This window comes from Diachasma alloeum, unplaced genomic scaffold (genome assembly GCF_001412515.2).
Source record: "Diachasma alloeum isolate Michigan unplaced genomic scaffold, Dall2.0 Dall_scaffold_00211, whole genome shotgun sequence".
Lineage (NCBI taxonomy): Eukaryota > Metazoa > Arthropoda > Insecta > Hymenoptera > Braconidae > Diachasma > Diachasma alloeum.
The window spans coordinates 723,836-745,966 of NW_021680376.1; the positions used below are offsets into that span (position 1 = coordinate 723,836).

A 22,131-nucleotide genomic window follows, 5' to 3' on the forward strand; every position below is an offset into this window, starting at 1 on the left:
GTTGTGTAATCTTGATGCATTATTGATGCAATCTAATCAAGAACTCATGCGGCTTCACCTCCCCGGAATCAATACCAACGTTACGGGGTATGTAGGAAGGTTGATCAATCATCAGAATGACACAGGGGTGAAACATACCGTTTTTAATCGTGAATAACTCGGGATTGGGAGAGTGAAATTGAGAAAATCAGGGCTCATTCCCAAGTTATTTTAACTAGCTTTGAAATGAGACCTGATTTACTCCAATCGTATCGTTTGGACAGCGGATATCAATGTTTTGGTAAACTCATGTTAAGCGATAATCCCTTATTCTTTATTTTCCTGTTTCCTCGCCCTTAAATAAATTGGAGAATTTTGTTGGAGATGGTTAGGTAATCTTGATGCATTATTGATGCAATCTAATCAAGAATTCATGCGGCTTCATCTCCCCGGAATCAATACCAGCGTTACGGGGTATGTAGGAAGGTTGATCAATCATCAGAATGACACAGGGGTGAAACATACCGTTTTTAATCGTGAATAACTCGGGATTGGGAGAGTGAAATTGAGAAAATCAGGGCTCATTCCCAAGTTATTTTAACTAGCTTTGAAATGAGACCTGATTTACTCCAATCGTATCGTTTGGACAGCGGATATTAATGTTTTGGTAAAGTCATGTTAAGCGATAATCCCTTATTCTTTATTTTCCTGTTTCCTCGCTCTTAAATAAATTGGAGAATTTTGTTGGAGATGGTTAGGTAATCTTGATGCATTATTGATGCAATCTAATCAAGAATTCATGCGGCTTCATCTCCCCGGAATCAATACCAGCGTTACGGGGTATGTAGGAAGGTTGATCAATCATCAGAATGACACAGGGGTGAAACATACCGTTTTTAATCGTGAATAACTCGGGATTGGGAGAGTGAAATTGAGAAAATCAGGGCTCATTCCCAAGTTATTTTAACTAGCTTTGAAATGAGACCTGATTTACTCCAATCGTATCGTTTGGACAGCGGATATTAATGTTTTGGTAAAGTCATGTTGAGCGATTGACACGTGGAAATGACACTCCACTCCTCATTCAATAACTATTCTTCCAACGAAATTAATTATTACATTATTATATTAATTAAATATTACATCATTGCTGGAGTAGACAGTCTCCACAGCGGAATGCCAAAAATTCCCATGAATTGAAGCGGGAAAAAGGACGAGATGAGCGAGGGGGAATGAAATAAAATGAGCATGCGGTCGAGTGCATGTAAATGGAATACATGGTATAACCAATCGGTCTCTTTGGTTTGCGCGCGTCCGACTGAAAGGGATTCGCGGATGTAAGAGGGACCGACAGCGCAAAAAGAGCAGGCTCTCGTGTCTGGTAGGTTTTTCTCGCTGCACAGAGACGGGTCTTTGGGGAAATGGAGCTGTTCTACGATCTTATTCTCGATTTTGCTTCCTAATTCACGCATTTCCCAATTAAAATTCGTGATGATGGTTTCTAAAAATCATGTGTATTTGTTATATCATGAAAATACAATTTTAAACAGTTCGTGGGAGCGTAAAAGTTGAACAACGTGAACAAAAAAATTGCATTTGGGCTGTAAATTGCTTGATATCAAATTTTTTTAGTGAACAGTAGATTTTGTTTCTTTAATGAAGTCTAATTCATGCATTTCCCAATTATAATTCGTGATAATCTCTCTGTATTATAAACATTGTGGGTCACAAGGGTAAAAATAAGGGTCACGAGGAGCAGATTAAGGGTCGCAAGGGTCAGAATAAGGATCATCCGGGTCACCTGATGGATCATATGGGGGGCATAGCCCCCCATTCATTTCTAAAAATCACATCCAATTTTTATATCACGAAAATACGATTTTAAACAGCTCGTGTGAATGTAAAAGTTGAACAAAATCACAAAAAACGCACAAGTACTTTAAATTCTTTGAAATGAAAATTTCTTCGCGAAAAGTAGAGTTTTATTTCTTCAACGAACGTCATTCAATATTTTCCTAACATCTCGAAAAAGAAAACTCACGAATAAAAGGCGCCCAAACAGGAGTAATAAACCCTAGCTGAATGACCCATCACCCGAGGAGCGACATGACTAAATCTCACGAAACTTCAGAACGCGATTTTCACCCGGATTTAACGCTGAAGAAAATTCTTTCAATAGTTAATTTACTCGTGAAATTAAATGAGCATAACGCATTGGAAAGTTTTGAGTTGAGAAAAAAGGTCAGCCATGAAAAGTGTCAGGCAGGGTTCAGGTATAATTAGCGTGGCGCCCACCTGGACAGTCGTGATGATTGGAGACTGTCGTTTCTTAGAGAAATACTGCTGCCGTTTCAGCCAGGTATTCAAGCATCTTTCCCTCCGCTCGCATAATATAAAATTAAAAATTGTTGTGATGAATGGGACAGATGCCCATTCGACAAAAATAATTTACAGAGAGGCACAAGTATTTAAATATTTGTTGGAGAATATTTTTAAACTTTTTAAAGAGACTTCGCAATTTATAAATTGTAATGAAGTTCATTGAAGAAGTGATGAAATTCTTGTTTTCGTTTTAAAAAATGATTTTGAGGGATTTAAAATAATTATACAATTTTTTTTTTTGATTGTTCAACTTTCACGTTCCCATGAACTGTTTAATGTCGTATTTTCATGTGGAGGAGACAGATGCCCATTTGACAAAAATAGTTTACAGAGACGAACAAATATTTAAGTTTTTTTGGGGAATATTTAAAAACTCTTTAAACTTAATCGCCTTATTTCTCATTTTGTTTGATCTGTCGGAGTTACCTGACGGTTCAACAAACAAACAAGGGTCTGTTAAGTTGTCATAACCCTTGGCTCACTAGTTTAGAATTTAACTCATTCTGAAAGTCCAAGTTGTTTTATTTGCTTGGGAGAATGGTTCAGTCGGTACAGAAAACCGAATGGGAGTCACTGCGACTGAGTCCCCTAAACCCCTGGTAAAACACATCTCTCAACGCGTTCTAACCCGAGAATGTCTGGAATACATCGTAGAATAAAGATACTTCGTAATTTATAAATTGCGATGAACTTCATTGAAGAAGTGATGAAATTTTTGTTTTCTTTTTAAAAAATGATTTTGAAGAATTTAAAGTAATTGTACAATTATTTTTTTATGTTGTTCAACTTTCACGTTCACATGAACTGTTTAAAGTAATAATGATGAAATTCTAGTTTTCTTTTTTGAAAATGATTTCTAATAATTTTTTTTTATTTTTATTTTTATTTTTATTTCGTTTTATTTTTATTTTTGTTAATATAACAATATTTTATGATATGAAAATTCCGCTGAATAATTCGGGGGGGCCAATGATATTCCTCCATCTCTCTCGCATGTATATTTATCCGAATTTCTGATGCTACCCTGGGAGCCAGGATTTTCCCGCCGAGAACGAACAAGATGAGGTGGAAGAGATATACACAGAGGCGGTGAATGATTAACGATTGGCAATCTCGCGTGACTTTCCAGGTCCGTGCCGATTGGTAGTATAAGTTTCATTGCAGCTCAGGCAACCCGCGGGGCGAAGGGGGAGGGGAATCATTAGCAGAATTCTGACTACGCGCGGAGCTCTCTCTAAATTCTCACATAAATATGAGGCTTTTTTTCCTTATTCCGCTCGGAGGCGACTTGACCGCCGGGCTCATTAGCGACTTCTCATAATGTTGTTAGAAACATGATGACACTGGAGTAATTTTTGGAATTCCTGGGACTGGGGACTGGATTTTGCGAAGGGAAGCTGAAACTACCGGAATATTCGACAGCGAAAAATTCAATTCAGAGGATTTTTGAGGGTTTATATTCGTTAAAATTTCAGATTTTGATTTTTGAATAGCATTCTATGAAACATGAATAACCGAATCATAATTGTCCAAATCATTTAGGTCGGAGGAAAATAGAATAATTCGACTTTCTTAATATTGCGTTTACTAAGGTTTTCTTCGAACAAAGTTGATTAGAATTAATAGCTAGAATTATGAGATTATCTCACATTTTTGACGTTGAGGACAGGAGAATCTGAATGCAATATAGTGAAAGCGATGATCGATTTTTTCACTTTGAACAAATAATATTAATACCCAAATACAAAATTTCGGATATGAATAAAAATAAGCTGTGACTCAATATTCCAAATGAAGTTTTAATTTTTAATTTGTTGCTGAAAACACGAGATGACAATATTCTAAGCACGGAATTATATTTATGAGATGAACAACAGATTAATTGAATTACCGTGTGAACTGACTAAAAATTGATAACAGTGTGGGCACGCACTTTCACCAGAGTATCAACAAACATTGAATCCCAGAAATTCACACTCTCAAGTGCGTTCTAGAAGGAATTAAATTGTAATTATGATTAAAATCTTATTCAGTGAGCGTAGAAATTAGAACATTCGCAAATCATTCATTGTAATATGAAAATTTAACAGCTGATAAATTAGGGCACATGATTCTCATCGGTCGTATTGCTTTTTGCAATGAGAATGATTATAAAAATTAATGGAAGAAAAGAATATCAAATCGGGGGGATGAATTATCCGCTTGCAAAGCATGCGTTATTCAAATATCTCGTCGAAAAAACAGTGAAATGATTGAATTTTCCACGGCAAACAATGAGGGTGGCGTTTATACTGCAGTTGAAGTTGAGTGTAAATGCTGTTATACCCTGGGCGCAGTGTGCTCAACGCTCACGAGTATACATTAGCGTCGATTTTACACGTGCATTCACTCGGGATATGTGTATTTGTTTTGGGATTATATTTCAAACCTTTTCCTCCACTGTTATCATTCTGATGCTTGCATATCATTCGCTGTCTGGTTCCTGCCTTTCCGCGTCAACGGAATTCCCTCAACAGCGCTTGTTTATTGGGGATTGAATAATTTCTGATGGATTGCTGGAGGAAGGGCCCCATTCTATAAGTAATTGTGAATGAAGAACAGCAGAATGTTTTTTTTTGGGGGTTTATGAATTATTCATTCTATATAATTTGAACATTTTCATTGAAATGAATATGGGTTCATGAATTTTCACCGATAATACTGGTAAAATGAACTGAGAAAAAATAGAAGAAAGAGTCGGAAAATGGAACAGGCCTCACAAATAATTCTCTTTTTTCCGTCCGAATGGAAGCTTTCTATTTGTCAAATCTGAAGATTCCAATTTTTTGGGGTCAGAACTATTTTTTTGGGTCACAACTAATTTTGGCCTCAACAATTCGAATGTGCTATTTTTAGACATGTCCGGGCGGATATATGCCATCTTGACAGAGTTCGATCGTGGAAGTGGCTGCATCATCTGTTGAAAAATGTCACTTTGAAATCAATATTCAGCAAAGGGTAAAAAAATTTAAACGTCGGGGCAATGCTGGCGGCCCACGTTGGTCGCCAACATTGCCCCGACGTTCAGCCAATGTTGACTATCAACGTCGGGGCAATGTTGGTATAACACTGGCTGCCAAATATCTCGCTTGTGGTACATCGCCATAGAAATTCCATTCGGAAATTGCAAATTACCACTTCATTAGCAAAAATATTGTGACTATGTAGTGACGAAAGCAATTTTCCTCTTGTTTTTAATCAAAACGCCATAGCTGGGATTAAAAAATATTGTCAATAACTATTTGAAATGTTGAAATGCCATCACCGTCATGTATTTCATTCTCGATATTTTTCCACAATGCATCCATTATGACGACTATATTACGATTATCATCACTCATTGTAGCGGAACGATTGTAAAAAAGAATCCCCAAGAGCTGTAGAAAAGCCGTTCAATTTGTTCTGGACCTGAAATAGCCGGTTAATCCCAGCCTAGGACCACCCCGTCCGGAAAGGACGGTAGTTTTCAGTTGTTCACGTATTACCTATACCTGGCGTTACACACGCAAAGCCCCGGCGTTTCCCCTCCATCGTACGCCCGTCCTCTCCTTCATCTCTCTCGCTCTCTCGCCCCTGGGGCTCTGGATTGCACCTAATACTTGAACTCTGGTCTTCATTTGTGACTGTATCCACCGTCGCGTTTATGTTCTGGAGCTTAAAACCAAGTTTCCGACTCGATTGGTAGTTTCATGGCATGAGCTCCATTCATAGCCGAATTATTTCGGGGAGACGTCTTAATTTAAGACATTAGACACAGAAATGTGTCTCATCGGTAGACTTCGTGATGACTTAAATTTTCAAAAGTCTTAAAATAAAATGGAGTTTGCTCTGAATGGAAGCACTGTATTCGTCGAATTTGAAATTTCCAATTTTTTTTTGTTAGGATAACCAATGTTGGCCTCAGGAGTTATAATATGCTATTTTTGGAGCAAATAATTGTCTGAATAAATCCAATTGTGATTTAAAATATTCTTTCTAGTGCCATCTTAACTGAGTTCGATCATGAGATTGATTGCATCAGGTGTTGTTGAAAAAATTAATTTGGAGACTAATATTCGGGAAAGGTAAAAAAAAATTGAATATTGGGCGAATGTTGGCTGCCTACATCGTGCCAACGTTGGCTACCAACGTTGGGCCAATACTGGCTGCCAACAGTGCGGCAATATTAAATTCAATGAATCATTGAATCCACTTTAAAATACATCGCCACAAAAATTCCATTCGTAACCAAATCGCCAATTTATCAGCAAAAATATATTAACTCTATCTTGACGAAAGCAATGGCCCACTTGTTAAATCATATAGTATCAATACAAGACCTAAAAGGCACAAAAATCTTAGATATCCTACGAAAAATAAAAATGGGCAGTGTCTATTCACACGCTCCACGGAACATTTTCCCGTGGATTCAAGGTAATTTCTACCGTGGATATATGAGAGATGGTGGACCCTCAACTTTTGCTTCTCAAATTAAATCTAGACAATAAAATTTACCGTGGTGCGTGCGAATAGACACTGCCATAAAAATGACTTAAATTTAAGGACAGAGACATCTTAAAAAGGTGACAAAAGCCTCGTAATATGAGACATTACTTGTTCCATCGTAATGAGAGAACATTGGGATTGAACTCCCCACGATGAATTAACGTTACGGTTGTTTATCTCATCAAATGGAAAGAGATGTCTATTTCAGTTAAGATATCTCACAAACACCGAAGACCACCCGGCGCTGTTCTCTCTCTCTCTCTCTCTCTCTCTCTCTCTCTCTCTCTCTCTCTCTCTCTCTCTCTCTCATTTGAGTTTTTCCGTAGCATTCCGATGGAGCAACCATCAAACCACGAAAAACCGGATATTATTTGAGTGAATTTATTCCAGTTACGTGAAATATAACGCGATTTAACGTGTATTATACCCGGCAATGCAGAAGAATTCAGAATCATCTGAGGTTCTCTCGGCATCCGGCGCCCATTGTGGAATTTCCATTGTACCTTTTGATTTTTTTTGGGAGCCGGGCCGAACCGCCGTGATACATCAAATTGTATCCTCGAGTGTTTCTTTTTTTCCACTGAATGGGGGATATTCTATCTTTAGAAGCATTCGGTGTAACCATTCTTCAGGCAATTACACCTGATTAAACGATTCCCTAAGGTGGGAGGAGACAAGTGATCGCGATTGAAGATTCTTTTCAAAGGGTAAATACATTTTTGAAACTCGGTTTTTTTTCCGGTTTTTTAAATGCACGCCTGACCCGTATAAGAAGCTAAATTGTCTGGTGGAATGAATTATTACCACGGGGTTCGAGTTTCCCCACCGGAAATACCGAAGCCACAAATAATAGGTCTGGAAGTTGGGCGAACACTCGTAGGATCAAGTCCCACGCAAATTTTGAAACGCTTCCGCGCCGGTTGTCTCAGGGTGTTTCGAGACCCTTCCAACCCTCTCATCTGTCAATTGTTATTTTTTTGGGGGGGGGGGCTGAAGAGGATTGAAGCAAAGCATTTTTTCGGAATCTTCTTCCAGTGGATTAGAGAGGTGGAATGTCTACAATTGAGGACATCTCGTTTTGGGAAAAAAATTTGAGACATTAAAAAAAGGAGAATATGTCGCTAGAAAAACTAGAGTCTTACAGGCAGAAAAAAAATCCGCATTTTATTACAATTTATGCAAATTTTCAGTAAAATTTTTCTCAACTTGCGCCTCAAGTTGACGAATTTTCCTCTTTCAGTGGTCTCTTCCACTCGCTCCGAGAGATATTCTTCAACCCCTGAGCATCTCATGACCTCCATACTGTGCAGCACTAAAAATAGATCGCCCCATCAATCACTAGATGCCACTAAACCCCGTGAAGAGCTCAGCGCCACCCCCTCGATTCACTTAAATAAATACTAAATGTCGACAGTACGCACGCGTCTCCTCCAACTTGCTTCCAAAAACCGTCAAATGAGGAATGAAAAAACGTTTTAAAAAACCTAATCACCAGCGCTGAATTATCTCCCTGCATTTTAATTACCGGAACCCATTCATCCCCGCATTTTTTGTCCCGTAAAAAACAAGAGTCTTCCCCCTCCACCAACAATTTAGCTAATTCCCCTGAAATTCAATATTAAGAAATAAAGAATGCAGGTTTAAACAAGCAGAGACAGGTTTCACGTGATGATATATATTTTTTTCTCTTCTTTCACCGTGCCAGCATAGAAAAGAACATTGAAAAGAATGAGGAGTGGGGATTTCAAGAATGGAATGCAGCTGAGAGTATTTCCGCGGCCCTTGCCAACCTTACCTCTTCGCCATGCCTAACGGACTTAATGGCCGCTCTTATAAGTTATAACTTTTAAATAACGAAAAGAAGAACGGACGGAGGCGAAATATGAAATGGAGGGAAGTTTTAATGCCGACTCGTTCACCTTGCCTTCAGACACTCTTTTACTTCTGCTGCATGTTACTTTTTCTTTATTCGTTGACGGGGCGGCAAGTGTTACATTATATCACTTTTTTTCAGTTTTTTTCAACAGTATTTAAGGAAACCAATAATAATACCCGATTTATCGTCAATTCATTAAATTTTTGGCCCTAAACTCTGTGGATGTATTGAATGAAAAAATGTGAAAAATAGCTAGAGATATTTTCTCCTTTTTCTAAAAACTGGATGAAGCAATTTCAAAATTATCTGAAAAGGACAAGCAATTTCTGGAAATGTTCAAAAATACGAGGTGGCTGACAGGTTTGTGCCGCCATTTTTGGATGGCAGCTCCCTCTGCCGCAAATCGCTTTAAAGATGGCGCAGGCCCTACCTCGTACTTTTAAACATTTCTTAAAATTATTTATCCCCTTCAGATTTCCCTCAACTTGTTTCATTCGGTTTTCATAAAATGAACAAATTTCTTGAGCCATTTTTCAGATTTCTCCATTCCCTTTTGGCTGACTATTAATGATGCAAAGTGTTTCCTACATTTCCGAAGCTTCTTAAATGAGGAAGAGTGATTAAAAAATAAGAACCTTGAATTTTCTATAAAATTTCTTTATTCTCAACCAATATTCTCAGTTTAAAAATAATTGAGCAATCTGCGTATTTCCTATTTTCTCAAAGATCCTCTCAGTTTGTTTGCCTCAAGGAACGTAGACTTGACAAAAGCCATTATTTTTACGAGTTTAGCTGATGTGTTCTTACCTACCATAAAGAAGCTGTTACGGAAGATCCGGAAGTTCTTTGCGTCTCATCTTCCCTGACGCGAAACCGAGAGGTGTTAATAATCAGTTCAAACACAATCTCGAAAGCGTCGAGACCACGACAAGACAACAGGCCATAAACTGTTCTCATCCTTCTTACCTGTGACTTCTTCGAGAGCCGGGGGAGAAGGCTGCTGCTGAATCCGATCATCTTTCGGATGATTCCCGATATTCTGCTCGGAATTTAAGTGGCTGCGGCACCTGTCATTGAGCGTTGTTTTTTCGTTGGAGAGATACTCGATGAATTCTGCGATGCGTGCAAAGGATCCTGTGACTCAGCTGAATGCTAATGCATTTTTATATTAAGGTATTGGTACTGTCGCTGGGTACAAGGATATCGTTTAGGAAGCCTTCGGCATTTTACCGATCGGGTTACCTATCCTTTCGGCATTTACCTTTTTCGATATGAGGCTGGTAGCTTGTTGTGGGGTCAATTCGGTGACAGAATTGGTTGATCCTTTTGAGAGTTGTTGGCCAAGTGGTGGAATTTAGAGAATGGACGAGGCTGTTGAGACATCTCCTACGCTCATCACCTTCCCGATCCTCTCAATAAATTCGCATCTTCAACAAATTGGAAGAAAATGGATAAGTCATGAAAAACGTCTTGAATTGAGACACCCTGGAGGCACTAGTCTTTGCAGCGTAAATGCCATCTGAAAATGAAATCACAGTTGAATCGATATTGCAGCTGCAGAAATCCGGTGATGAGAGCTCTCCTGGATTCACATTTGACGCATGTCGGTGACACATGTCACCCCCTCGTTCTGTACCATAACAGAACGAAAGGGGAGTGTATGTCACCCACCCTTCATTACCCTCTTGTACTACTTGTGTGTCAATCACCCTCGATCTCCGTCTGTCGCTGCAGGGTGCTTGTCGGATCCGTAAGGCAGACACACCCCCTCACTCTTCTCAGGGGAGAAGAATCGAATTTGCTTGAGAATCCGTGACAAATTGTCGGGTGATGGATGTAGAAACAACTTTCGTACTGAATCTCAAATCTTTCGGATACTTTTGGAGATGTTTTTTGGTCGTTGGAAGGTGTCCAAATCAGTAATTTGGCAACTCATGAGTCTGTGGATTCATCAATTTCTCGATTTACAAAAAGAAGAGCAAGTCATGAGACAAGCGTTCAGCGAATCGCCAGGATTTGTCTTCTCACTTAATTTTCAGAATAGTACAGCTAATACAAGGAATGAAATTGAGTCCTGGGCTTTCCCACGGACGGTAACCCCGGCCCTTTTACCGGCGTAATAAGTCTTAATACCTCCCTGTCAAGAGCCCACTGGGTTTCTCTCAGTGAAGGACCCCGGGGAGCCGACAAATGAAAAATAATGTTAGCCTAACGGTTCATCAACCTGCGGACGCCTCTGAGGTACTCGTTTCTACCTCATTTTTTTTGTTCATCCCGAGATCACCAAGTAAATCTCGCTTTGTGTTTTATTTGTATAAACCTCCAGGCCCTTTCTCAGTTCACTACGATATTCCGCAAGTGGTAGTTTACACTTGTGCAGTTACCGCAATTCACCGAAATATGAGGGGAAAATGTCTGAATGAGGGGTCCCAAATGCCCAAATTTGCTGCTGATCCCTTGGTACTACCGTCTGAAATGAGAAAAGCTGCTCATCTTGAGCATTTTTTCCGCGCTTCCTGTGGTCGTAGACTCGGAAAAGGTGTCTCCAGAGGCGCATCTCGGGACAAAGTAAAAAGCTCCCGCGTTTGTTTTTCCTCTTATTATTTCCTTCTCTCCCATTTCTTTGCATATACATATACCCGGAGAAGCGTAAAAGGTTCATGACTGTAGTCTCAGACGAGATATATATCTTTCATGGAAGAAAAAAATGCGAAAACATCGTGAGACCAAATGCTGGTTAAGCCGACACTACTTTATTCTCTCACTTTTCAAGTTTTCTTCCTTTCATCCTATCCCCTTTTTGCACTCTCCCTTCGACAGTTGCATGAACTTGCGCGCTTCGTCGGGTTTTTTAATCAACATTCAGATGTGACAGATATTTTGTGACAATCAATCTGTTGGTGCTAGGCTGTACGACATTGATGACCTAGTTTACACGATTCTGGCGAATTTTTTGGCCGAAAATGAAGGAAACTTTGATATCTTAGATCCACTCAGATGTTCTTCACGACGTCTTGCAGCCTTGATGCATTAGCAACGCTAATTAATATGAATTTCACGCGAGTAGCTCACGACACAGACCTCTCCTCTGCGATCATTGATCGTATGGTGACATCAATTAATTCCGGTAATTATGCCAATTAGATGGGATCACACGGGGAGTTATTACCTCGCGTGCATCGGGGCGTAACGACAGGCGATTCGTGTTTATGATAATGAGACGAGGTGGGTTTATAAGCCACGTAAGGAGAGACAAGAATCCTCATACTGAATGAGAAAGACGAATCATCGCGAATGCGGGATCAAAGAAAAATATGCGACATCGGGGGGACGAATCTTCCGATTCGTTAGTAATCATGACTGATAGCGATCACGCATACTTGCGACGCTGTGATGACTGATTGAATGCAGAGAATCCTTCGATTTTTGGGAGGTCAAGATCTTTCGTTAAGTTTTCATCTTCAGCTATTATGAGACACGCCTTTTAGGTGCGGTAAATAGAGTCGTATGGAGGGATGTCATGTACTCAACGGCATCTTGAAACTGGTTTTTATGTTGCTTCGACAAGTATGCTATAAAGCGTATTACCTTGTGTAAGAAAAACAGCTTGTGAGCACGAATTGACTGTCAGTTCACCGAATGTTGGGAATTGAGAAGAAATTGAAACAAGTTTCTTCGGTATTTTATTTCTGTTCCTTGTTATTGGGTGCTAATTAAACTGTTGGAATGATTAATTCATGTAATAGGTTCAATTTGTGGCTGATATAATCTACGAAGACAATCATGATCATTTCTCGGATGCTGAAGGACCAAAAGACTAGTTCATAAGACCTCTCTCATGATAGGAAACATCTCATTATGATTAGTTTGGTCGATTGAATCAGTAAGACTTGGAAATAAGTGTAACTGTCATTGATATGTCTGTGGGTTCCAACATTGAAAAAGATGAAGCAGGTGAGCTACATATGAAAGACATGTTCTAACTTGCTGCATACCTGGACGTTGACTCGTTCACCCGTTACTCTACAACCCGAAGACGAAGTCTGGCTCAGGGTTCTCAGTAATTATGATATATTAACCAGTAATTTATAGCCACCTCGTCGTCCTTCGTGGGATAGACTCACGCTCTCCGCGGCCGATTTCCCCGAGATGTTTCTCCTCTCTGATTTTTTTTTCCTACTCTCATCTGGGTGACCTTCTCGTCTGACTTTTTAAATTCAATAGCATCAATTTCTCGGTTTCGTCGAGTCAATCTATTTTTTATCACAGGAAATTACAAAAGGTACTCTGAAAGGTTTTTAATTTCTGGTAAATTGCTCGGAGTTTATTCATAAATTCCGCTGCTAATTATACATTCATAATGACAATATTTTATTCTTGTTTCAGGTAAGTTTGCTGTGAATTATTCATGAGCCTTGATCCCATCAGACTTTTATGTGGTGAGTCTAACATTTTTATTGATTTTCGGTCTCTGTTGAACTGTCTGAGGTTTTTTGATATCTCTTTTATCGCGAATTGCGGTTGATTCGGCGTTTCTGTTCACTCTCGCGTGATGATTAAATCGATTATTAACAATTTACGAACATATTCATTGCTGTTGGTCAATATCTTGGCGAATCTCGTTATTTAGACTTTGAAATGTGCCCCATTTTCTTGATATCTGAGCTCTTACGTATGTAATTTCAACGAGGACTTATCAACGTAACTTGAGACTGCTATTCTGGAGTTTTGAAGAACATCTCTTTAAAAAAATATTCGGATATTTATGGGATGGTGTCATCGCCTCGTGTTTCCTTCACCGCTGATAGCTCTATTTGGTGTTCTTCTCCGAACGGTAATGGCCACCGTAAATTCGATAAAGTCTCAATGATAACTAGACCTTCCACCCCTCGAGCATGTTTTTTAGGCCCATAAACTCCTGGTCTCGTCTGATATGTTGAGAGATTAACAGGTTGTGTTATGGATAGAAACATCTGAGATAAAAATGGTGAGGTTTCTCCAGAAGGCTGTGCTCCTGACGTGCTCTCCTGATGAATTAGCAATTCGTTTCTCTGGAGGTAGAGTAATGATCTTCAGCCGTAAGTTGATTAGAGTATGACTAATCAAAGCTCGTCAAATTCCCCGTGTAATTACTGTTTTACATAAATCAGAGGAGAGCCATATCTCCAGTTGTTCCGTGAGAATCTGAGTTCTTTGGGTTTATCTGACGGGAAGAGGAAGTCTGAATTAAGAGTAGCGAATTGATGATTAGGAGGGTCACTCTTTGTGTCAGCAGCATCAAGCGTTTGATTGACATCTTATTTATCTATGTGATTTTTTCTTTCTTTCTTTGTTCTATTTTCTTCGTTAGGATTTATTTAATTTTTATTGATACAGAGTGAATTAGGGTCTTCCGTTGAGATTTTTTTTTTTTTTTCAAAGAAATCAAATGAGAAATAACTTCAATGAATTCGTTTTAACATCAGTTATTTTTATGAATGTAAACAGGGAAAATCAACAACTTCGAACAGCTGATGTTTGACATTAAGATTGAAAAGAGATTGAGAATCAACACGAAGCGTGGAAACCTCTGATTGATTGAGTTTTCAAGGACCATTTGGTCGCGTTAATGAACTTGGATAATCTCAAATTTCAAAGAGATATCCCCAACACTTTTCCCTGCTAACGATGCTACATCATCACCACCGAATTCTCATGTAACAGTCATAAAATTCACCCCCGGAATAGCCGTCAACAAGACGGAACACGAGAGGAATAGGACTGTTGAGCAATGAGAGTGAGATAGTTCATCAGTCTGTTAATTAAAAGATCAGCCACTCCTATATCATTCGTCTACTCTCGTATTTCCACGGGAGTTTGCACACCCCAATGTGTCGAATTCCCTCCAGACAACGTGCGAGGTGAAATTGTATTTATGTCTATGCTGGAGACTAATTCCAAACGAGTCAAGTGATAAACGAACGGAGTTTGTTACCCGGGGGCTCAGCGAGACGGGGAGTGGGAATTCAATTTAATACGCCTTTTCATTTCTAGTAAATACGGGCTTTTCCATTTCGAGGTACAAAGTGTAATTTAGGGACCACTCACTTCATTTATATCGCTTCAATGGAGTCTACGACCCCGGGAATATGAAAAGACTTCGAATACCGGAGATTTGATGCTGCGAAGCTCAATGGAGAGCGCGGAGAGAAGTAAAAATTAACATATAATATGGCTTCGTGGGAAATGATGGACTTGGCATCTGGGGAAGACGACAGGGAGATGAGGAATTATGAAAAATGTGGGATATTACGCTCATGAATCCTAAAAATTCCCAATGAATTTCCGGAGACGAATGTCGAACGATTAATTGTCATGACATTTTTCTCATGTTGAATCACATAAAAAAAAATACTAAAATGCGGGGAAAAATTAGCGCCATAAATTCTCAGTCAAAAGAGAATTAAAAAATCTGAAAGATGGCTTTAAAAAATTGTTCATTTCATAGAAACCGAACCAAGTGAATTGAGGGTAATCTGAAGAAGCCAAATAATTTTAATGAATGTTTAAAAACGCAAGGTGGCAACACCGCCATCTTGAAATTCTTTCGCTCCAGATGGAGGGGGTAGCGAAGGAAGATGGCGCCCTCACCTGTTGACCATATATTTCGCAAACGTGTCTCAAGTTGAAATAATTTTTCTTCTTCACGTCGGACCAATCACTTTAGAGATCTTAATCTATTTCACCTTTTTTATTTTTATCTCTCAAACCTTGTGAAACGTTTCAATGATTCGTGTTATCGTGTCACACATATCCGATAGGAGAAATATTGTAGAAATAAGAGGAAAAAAATCGAGAAGCGTTTCATTTTTTTATTGAGCGTTATCGTTATCTTCGGGATGATGAGAGTCTCATGGTGACTAGCCCCATAAATACAGCTGACCACGTCTAGTGGTGAATGGGCGGACGGGAGTGATACATGGGATCAACAACACTGTATCGATTGTCAGATGAGAAAGCCCCGTTGAAAGATCATGAGCAGGGAACGTATTTGCTGTCTCCTATGCGCCAGACGCAAGATGATTCATCTCGAGGATTTCCGGGGAAATCGGTGGAGATGAATCAGCCTGTGAGAATTCACGCCTGATATAGGAAAAATTCTCCGAGTTTATGACTTCCTATAGCACCGTCTTATCAAGGTGTCAACATACACCGGGCGAGAACAGAAAATTGAATTTATGAGGTTTATCTCGGGTTTGCATTTACACGCGGATGATTAATTATTTAAGGTGGATTTTGGTAGCTAGTGATTTTGATACTGCCGACGGTTAAATATTTAATTTTCTTTTATATAAACCGCGATTTTAGTGATGTTGCCGACGTGCGTACCTGCGGCGTGAGGTACTTGAACTTTGATCATCGAAACGTAGAGAAGAACTCGACAAACATCATCGTCTTTTTCTCCATGATTGTCGCGAGATTATCTAGATTCATTAATGTGTCCAAATTGTCCTTGAAAACTGAATTAATCGTGGGTTTCCACACATCATTAGTAGATTCTTAATGTCAAACATCAACTGCTTGAAGTTATTGATGTTCTTTTCTGTTAACCTTCATCGGAATAATTGATGTTTCAACGATCTTCATTAAAGTAATTTCCCAAATTCCAGCCAAGGTCGATCCAACATCTTCAAATGCTGGTTTCATCAGGTTTAGGCACGCAAGACAAACCTTAATCAACTCGAATCCTTTCAAACGTTCAGAAAAAATATTTGCTACCACCGCTTCATCACTGATAATTGAAATTACCTCACGATAATCCTGAGTTCTTCGAAAGGCAAGTGCAGCACATTCACTAGGATGTGTTCAATCATTGATACCTTAACCCTCGCCAACAAGATTCACTTAAATGCACTCACGTGTAATCGGTACTTGTAGCCGTTTGTTTGGTTATACGATTTCGATCTATTAATTCTTGTTGGTCGTTAGCATACTTTATCCAGTCACCAGTGGGAACCCTGGGATGCTTCTCCGGTTCACCGAGATATTTATCTCGTTCTTGTTGAAAAGTTTCCGATGCATGTAGTGGTTCTGATTTCAGGTGAATACCGCTTCGTTTAAAACATGTTCTTACAGTCCTGATTTCCGATTCGGCATCGCTGTTCAAGCTGTCTTAGTATTCTGAGGATCCGCAATAATAGAGTAAAAAAGCATCATCAAAATTTCGAAACGCGAGAGATAGATGAGATGAATGATGGAATTTTGGGACAAGTTTTCTCGCCGAAAATCTGATTCAAGCGAACCTGAGGCATCACACTCTGGCATCTTTCGGTGTTTCATGGTGTTTCTCTCTGCAAAGAGAGTAGGTGTGCCCCTCTTTTAAGAGGCGCACAGAACGTTCGAGGCATGGGAGTGGAATGTGGTCATTGCATAAACTATAGGACTTGGTGCATTCCACCGAGGCCCTTCGGGGTCTCTCTACAGTTTGTAAATCGACCACAGCGGCTACTCCAAATGAAGGTACGATACTTGCAAATATGAGTGGATTATATTCGAATGGATGAGCTCATCTGACTTGAACTTTTCATCTTGTCTAAGGATTAATAGTTTTCTCAACAAGCTGACATTCATTAGGCTAGACCAAGTGCTTGATTTACATAATCTGCTTCTCGAGGATGAAATCTATTTCATCATTGGAACGACTGGTTGAACATTGATTCATAGGAGTGCCTTCTGGCTTGTCTATAGATTAATAGCTTCATAAAAGCTTCCTTTAAATCATCTGCTTGTCGAGCACCAAATCCTTTTCGTCATCAGACAAATTGATTAAACCTGATTGTCCAGGATTGATTGATGCCCTCCGAAACGGCTTTCCCAAGTTTGACAGCAATTTCCAATACAGCACAATTACTGAAACCACAAAGCTCAAAATAATGAAGCTTCATTTCCCCTCCTTTAGCATTTCTTTTGTTCCCTACCCCAGCATTCCACCGGGATTTCGAGCTACGGCAAATTATAAATTGCTGAAAGATGGAGATAGAAGATTGAAAATTGGAAGCGAGTATTCTACAATTCAAGGATCCACGTCCCTTCATCCGGTGTGAACCACAGCACGTGTCAGTCCCAACAAACCGGGTGTTAAACTACTGTCATGCTTTCTTTTTCTTGCCGCATTCTCGTGTAGTCAGTTCTAATGTCCAAAGGGAGGTCGCACGTGGGTCGTAACTCGGTGGATATCCATTGAAACGTAACAATGTGTATCTTCGAACGAAGGAGGGACTGTAGCTGTGGGATATTTATGAAGTGATCCCAATATGGCTGACGACATATATCTTCCGCTTGCTCACCCCTCGGTGGCAAATGCCTCCGCAAGATGTGGGTAAAAAAAGGGACATTTGAAGATGTTCAGACGATAATTAAGGAAAGATGACACCATGACTTCATTTGGACGCTGAAAGTGGCGGCCAACGGGCAAAAATTGTAAATCATTTCAACGTATACAACGGGATTTCACACATTCTAGGTATTTACTTACTGATTAAACTCCTATCCAGTTAAAAAAATACGTATCTGTTGTATACCGGGATGTATGGCTGCATCGTCAACCACCGGCGCCCCCGGATGTAATTAGATCCCTTGTCCGATGCATACATCCGATGGTGATGTACGTGTAAATGTATTGGACTGGTGTTGGTGTACGTGTCGGGACAAATATTGCTTCGTTTCACCATGGACGAGAGAACTCTGTGTGCCACCTTTGCCACGTTCCTACGGTTGAGTTCCCCAGCAATCGAACCACAGTAGCCATGTCACTCCATCCGTGCAACGTGACCCCATCGTTCGTTGCCCTTTGTTGATGTATATTATTTTTTTAATGATTTTCTTTTGTTGGGGTATCGTTGTCAAGTGTGTTGGTTCATTTTGGTCGTTGATGAATCGTGGCCTAATCTGTCGTGAGGGTTAGATTTGAGATGCATCACAATCAATCAGGTTGGCCAAACACACCTCGTGAGGACTTGCACAATCCATTTGCTGATCCCTTACGCAAGATCCCAAAAAGCACGCTTCATTTCCTCAGAAAGCTGCACCAAATTCTGGTAAATGAAAGCATAGTGATGACATGAAAGGAGGATTGACGGACGAGAAAACGGTGGAGCGAGACAGGAATAAAGACAGTGTCGAGGCGATGATAGTCGCCTGGTGAGTGGGCCCCTGGGACCCACTCAACTTCAAGAAATGAACAGCCACAACCATTGGTCGCAGTTTTGGTGTATGCTTGCCTTCGCGCACGCACAGACATGTTCCCAGGAGCCAAAAGATATTCTCTTCCCCCTCTCGCTCTCGATCGGTGATTGTTTAGACTCACCAGGTCGTCAGGGTTAGGCTACCTACAACTAAACACACTGGCCTTTGTCCATTGGCCCCTCTCCTCATCTTTTTCAAGTTCCTTCCTGTAGGGGAGCGTCGGCATCTCTCTCTTTCTCTCTCTCGGCCACACAGCACCCTGTCCTTTCTCATTTCGTTTCCTTTTGTACCTTCTATCAATATTTCTTTTTTTCTCTCTTTCTCTTGGTTTCGCGAGCCTCACATACTTGACTGCCACGAGCGAGGGTACCTCGGGGAGAAAAGGACCGGTTGCTCGGAATGGAATGGGGAACAAAGATCGCAGGGTTTTAGGGACAACGAGAGTATTTTAAAATGAATAGAGTTCACATTCTTCGGAGGAATTGTGAATATTTCATCATTGCGGCTAATGATCTTTGTTTGGAGATTTTTTCAATGGGTATTACATACCTGTTTAATGCAGATTAGTCTTTTTCTCCTGCGCCATTGTCTAGCTTGCAGTGGAACTCGTTTAGAATCGTGTTAGCGTAAAATCACTTGACGAAAAGAAATGTCGCTAAGAAGTTTGCGGGGAATACCATCACGGAAAACCACATATTCATTCATTTTCACATTGCACAATTCTCAATCAGACCGGTTAATGTCTGCCTAATGGGCTGTATCATTCGGGAATGTTAATAATGCTGTGATGGAGAAATAATTAATCTATTTGACCTTGCCGCGTAGCTCTATTTCATGGAGAACCGAGTGGATAAATAATGCAAGAGCTTCGTATCGCAACGGATAATCTTGAACTGATCTGGGAACGTATCATTTTGTGATACGCATGTCTACTCAGTACGCCCCTTTGATCATGCGTTAATGAAACGCGAACTTATCGCAACTTCTCACCTGAATTCTTTAAAATTCATTTAAAATTGACAGATATTTTTCATTCTACCTGACCTGACCCCGGAAAAATTATCTTATTGCGTAACTGCCTGATGACTGAAATTTCAAAAAAAATCTTTCATCAAAAATTGCCAGTAGGTGCTTGTTTGAGTAGCCCCCAAATCCTGTCCGACCCTTCACTTTCCAACCGCCTTATCGCATTCCCATTGTTCGGAAGGTGTAAACATCCGGCTGTTTCGAGTCTTCAGCCCTCAACAATGTAGAATTACCCTCAAATGAAGGTACAACGGTGGGAGGTCCTCCCCAAATGAACCGACATTCTCCGCATATCCGTTGTCTCCGTCATAATTCGAACTGATCTCCAACGGATATGCGGCATTTTAATCGTATAATGAGGAAGATAAAGCAGGGAATAAGCCTATTGCTGAATTCAGATGAGATAAAATCACATTTCTTTCCTTGAGTTTCACCTGTGCCCCAAGTTGAGCACCTCGCGCATCTCTTGCGGTTCCAAACTCTCTCACGCGTCTGCCCTGTCCCTTTCCCCCCCTTCTTCGTTTTATCCTCTCCCCTCCCCCCGCGGCCCCCTCCACTCCCATTGCCCTTGTGTTCTCCGGCTGCCTCATCGAATCTTCCGTGGTGTCTCATTCTCTATATTCTACTCTCTCACTCATACCCGTATTACAAATCCCACTGGGGTCTGAACGGCCGTTCACGAGAGCGTTCTCTGTGGTATGCTTTGTAACTCGCCGCCCTCAGGTAGTATACCTCTGTCTCACTTGCTCAAACCGTACCGACCCCTTGTGGCATCAACGAGAAACTTCAGGCTGAACAGCTGATTCCTTATTATATGGTACGGGCATGCCGTCTTCGAGGTGGAGAAGAAGGAAATCATTAAGAGATCGAGTCTTTATAAATTCTTGGATTTAATGGGCAATTGTGGCAGGGGTTACTGACGATATCGTCTGCACAAGCGCGATTTGGATGAATCAAGGGTCATTTCAGTCTGAAAAAATGGCTTTGAAATTTCGAAAAATTTTGAATTTCACTTTGCCGGTCTCGGGTTTTATTGAAGACTTGGGGGGGATCCTTATTCGGACCTTTGTAACTCTTGATCTGACCCTCGCCACCCTTATCTGATCCTCATTATAACCCTCATGACCTTTTTTTAACCTTTGTGACTCTTAATTTCGAGTACTACATTTTCATCCATTTTTCGATTTGCATAATGTAGAAAAGGACCCATTCGGACCCTCATTATAACCCTCATGACCCTTATAAAAAAAAACCTCATAAAACCCTTGGACACTTGTCTTTGAAATTAAAAAAAAAATTGGATTTCATTCTGCACATCTGAAGTTATTGATGATTGAATAGTCGTAATTTTGTAGGTACACATGAAGTAAATAACCCACTGTGGATTAATACGTTAATGAAAAAAAAATATATGAAAAACTTTGTATCTGACAAAATTAAGGTTCAGAATATCTCGGAAATTACTCTAGCATCGTTTATTATAATTGACAAAGGATGAATTTATCCGTAGTATCACGCTAAGCCCCGGATAAAGGCTCGAGAGGATATCCAAATGAAGGGCTGAAAGGGCCAAGAAATTATTACGGATTCGCCTCGGGCACTTGTGCCATCCGCTCGTTATGAAACAAGCAATTACGATGGATCCATTTTGTTGGTGTAGTCGGCCCAAGTGCACTAGTATCTCTTTTCACGGAAATAACGGAATGGTCTTCCACCAATGGGGTCTAAATGCTCAGTCTTCGTAAATAATGAGATTTATGGATAGCGAGGATGACTGTTTCATGTAAATTATTACACTTGAAAAACCTTTTCATTTTTCCAGAGGATCAAAACCATTTTTCAAAAATTAACATTAACATTTACAAAAATAAAATTTCGTCAGAGAATTTTCGTCTTCTTTCAAATAATATTCTCAACTAGGGATTTTTTTTCTGCATCATTAGAAGGAAAGATAGCATAAAGGGTCTAGTGAACCTCAGCCATTACCTCCCCCATGATTTTTTAGCCCTTTCATTCTCGACAAAAGCCCCTAATACCATCATGTCAATTGGGCCAGCTGTTGTCCAAGTCTTGAGAGAATTCACCAGCCGTGTCTTCCCACCTGCTCCCCCCCCCCCCCC

General features: G+C 40.1%; 1 protein-coding gene across 1 annotated transcript in view; it reads left to right on the top strand.

Moving 5' to 3' along the window:
* The window catches only part of LOC107036865 (glypican-6), a 54,057-nt gene that overhangs the window by 690 nt on the left and 31,236 nt on the right, over positions 1-22,131 (top strand). The window lies entirely within an intron of this gene.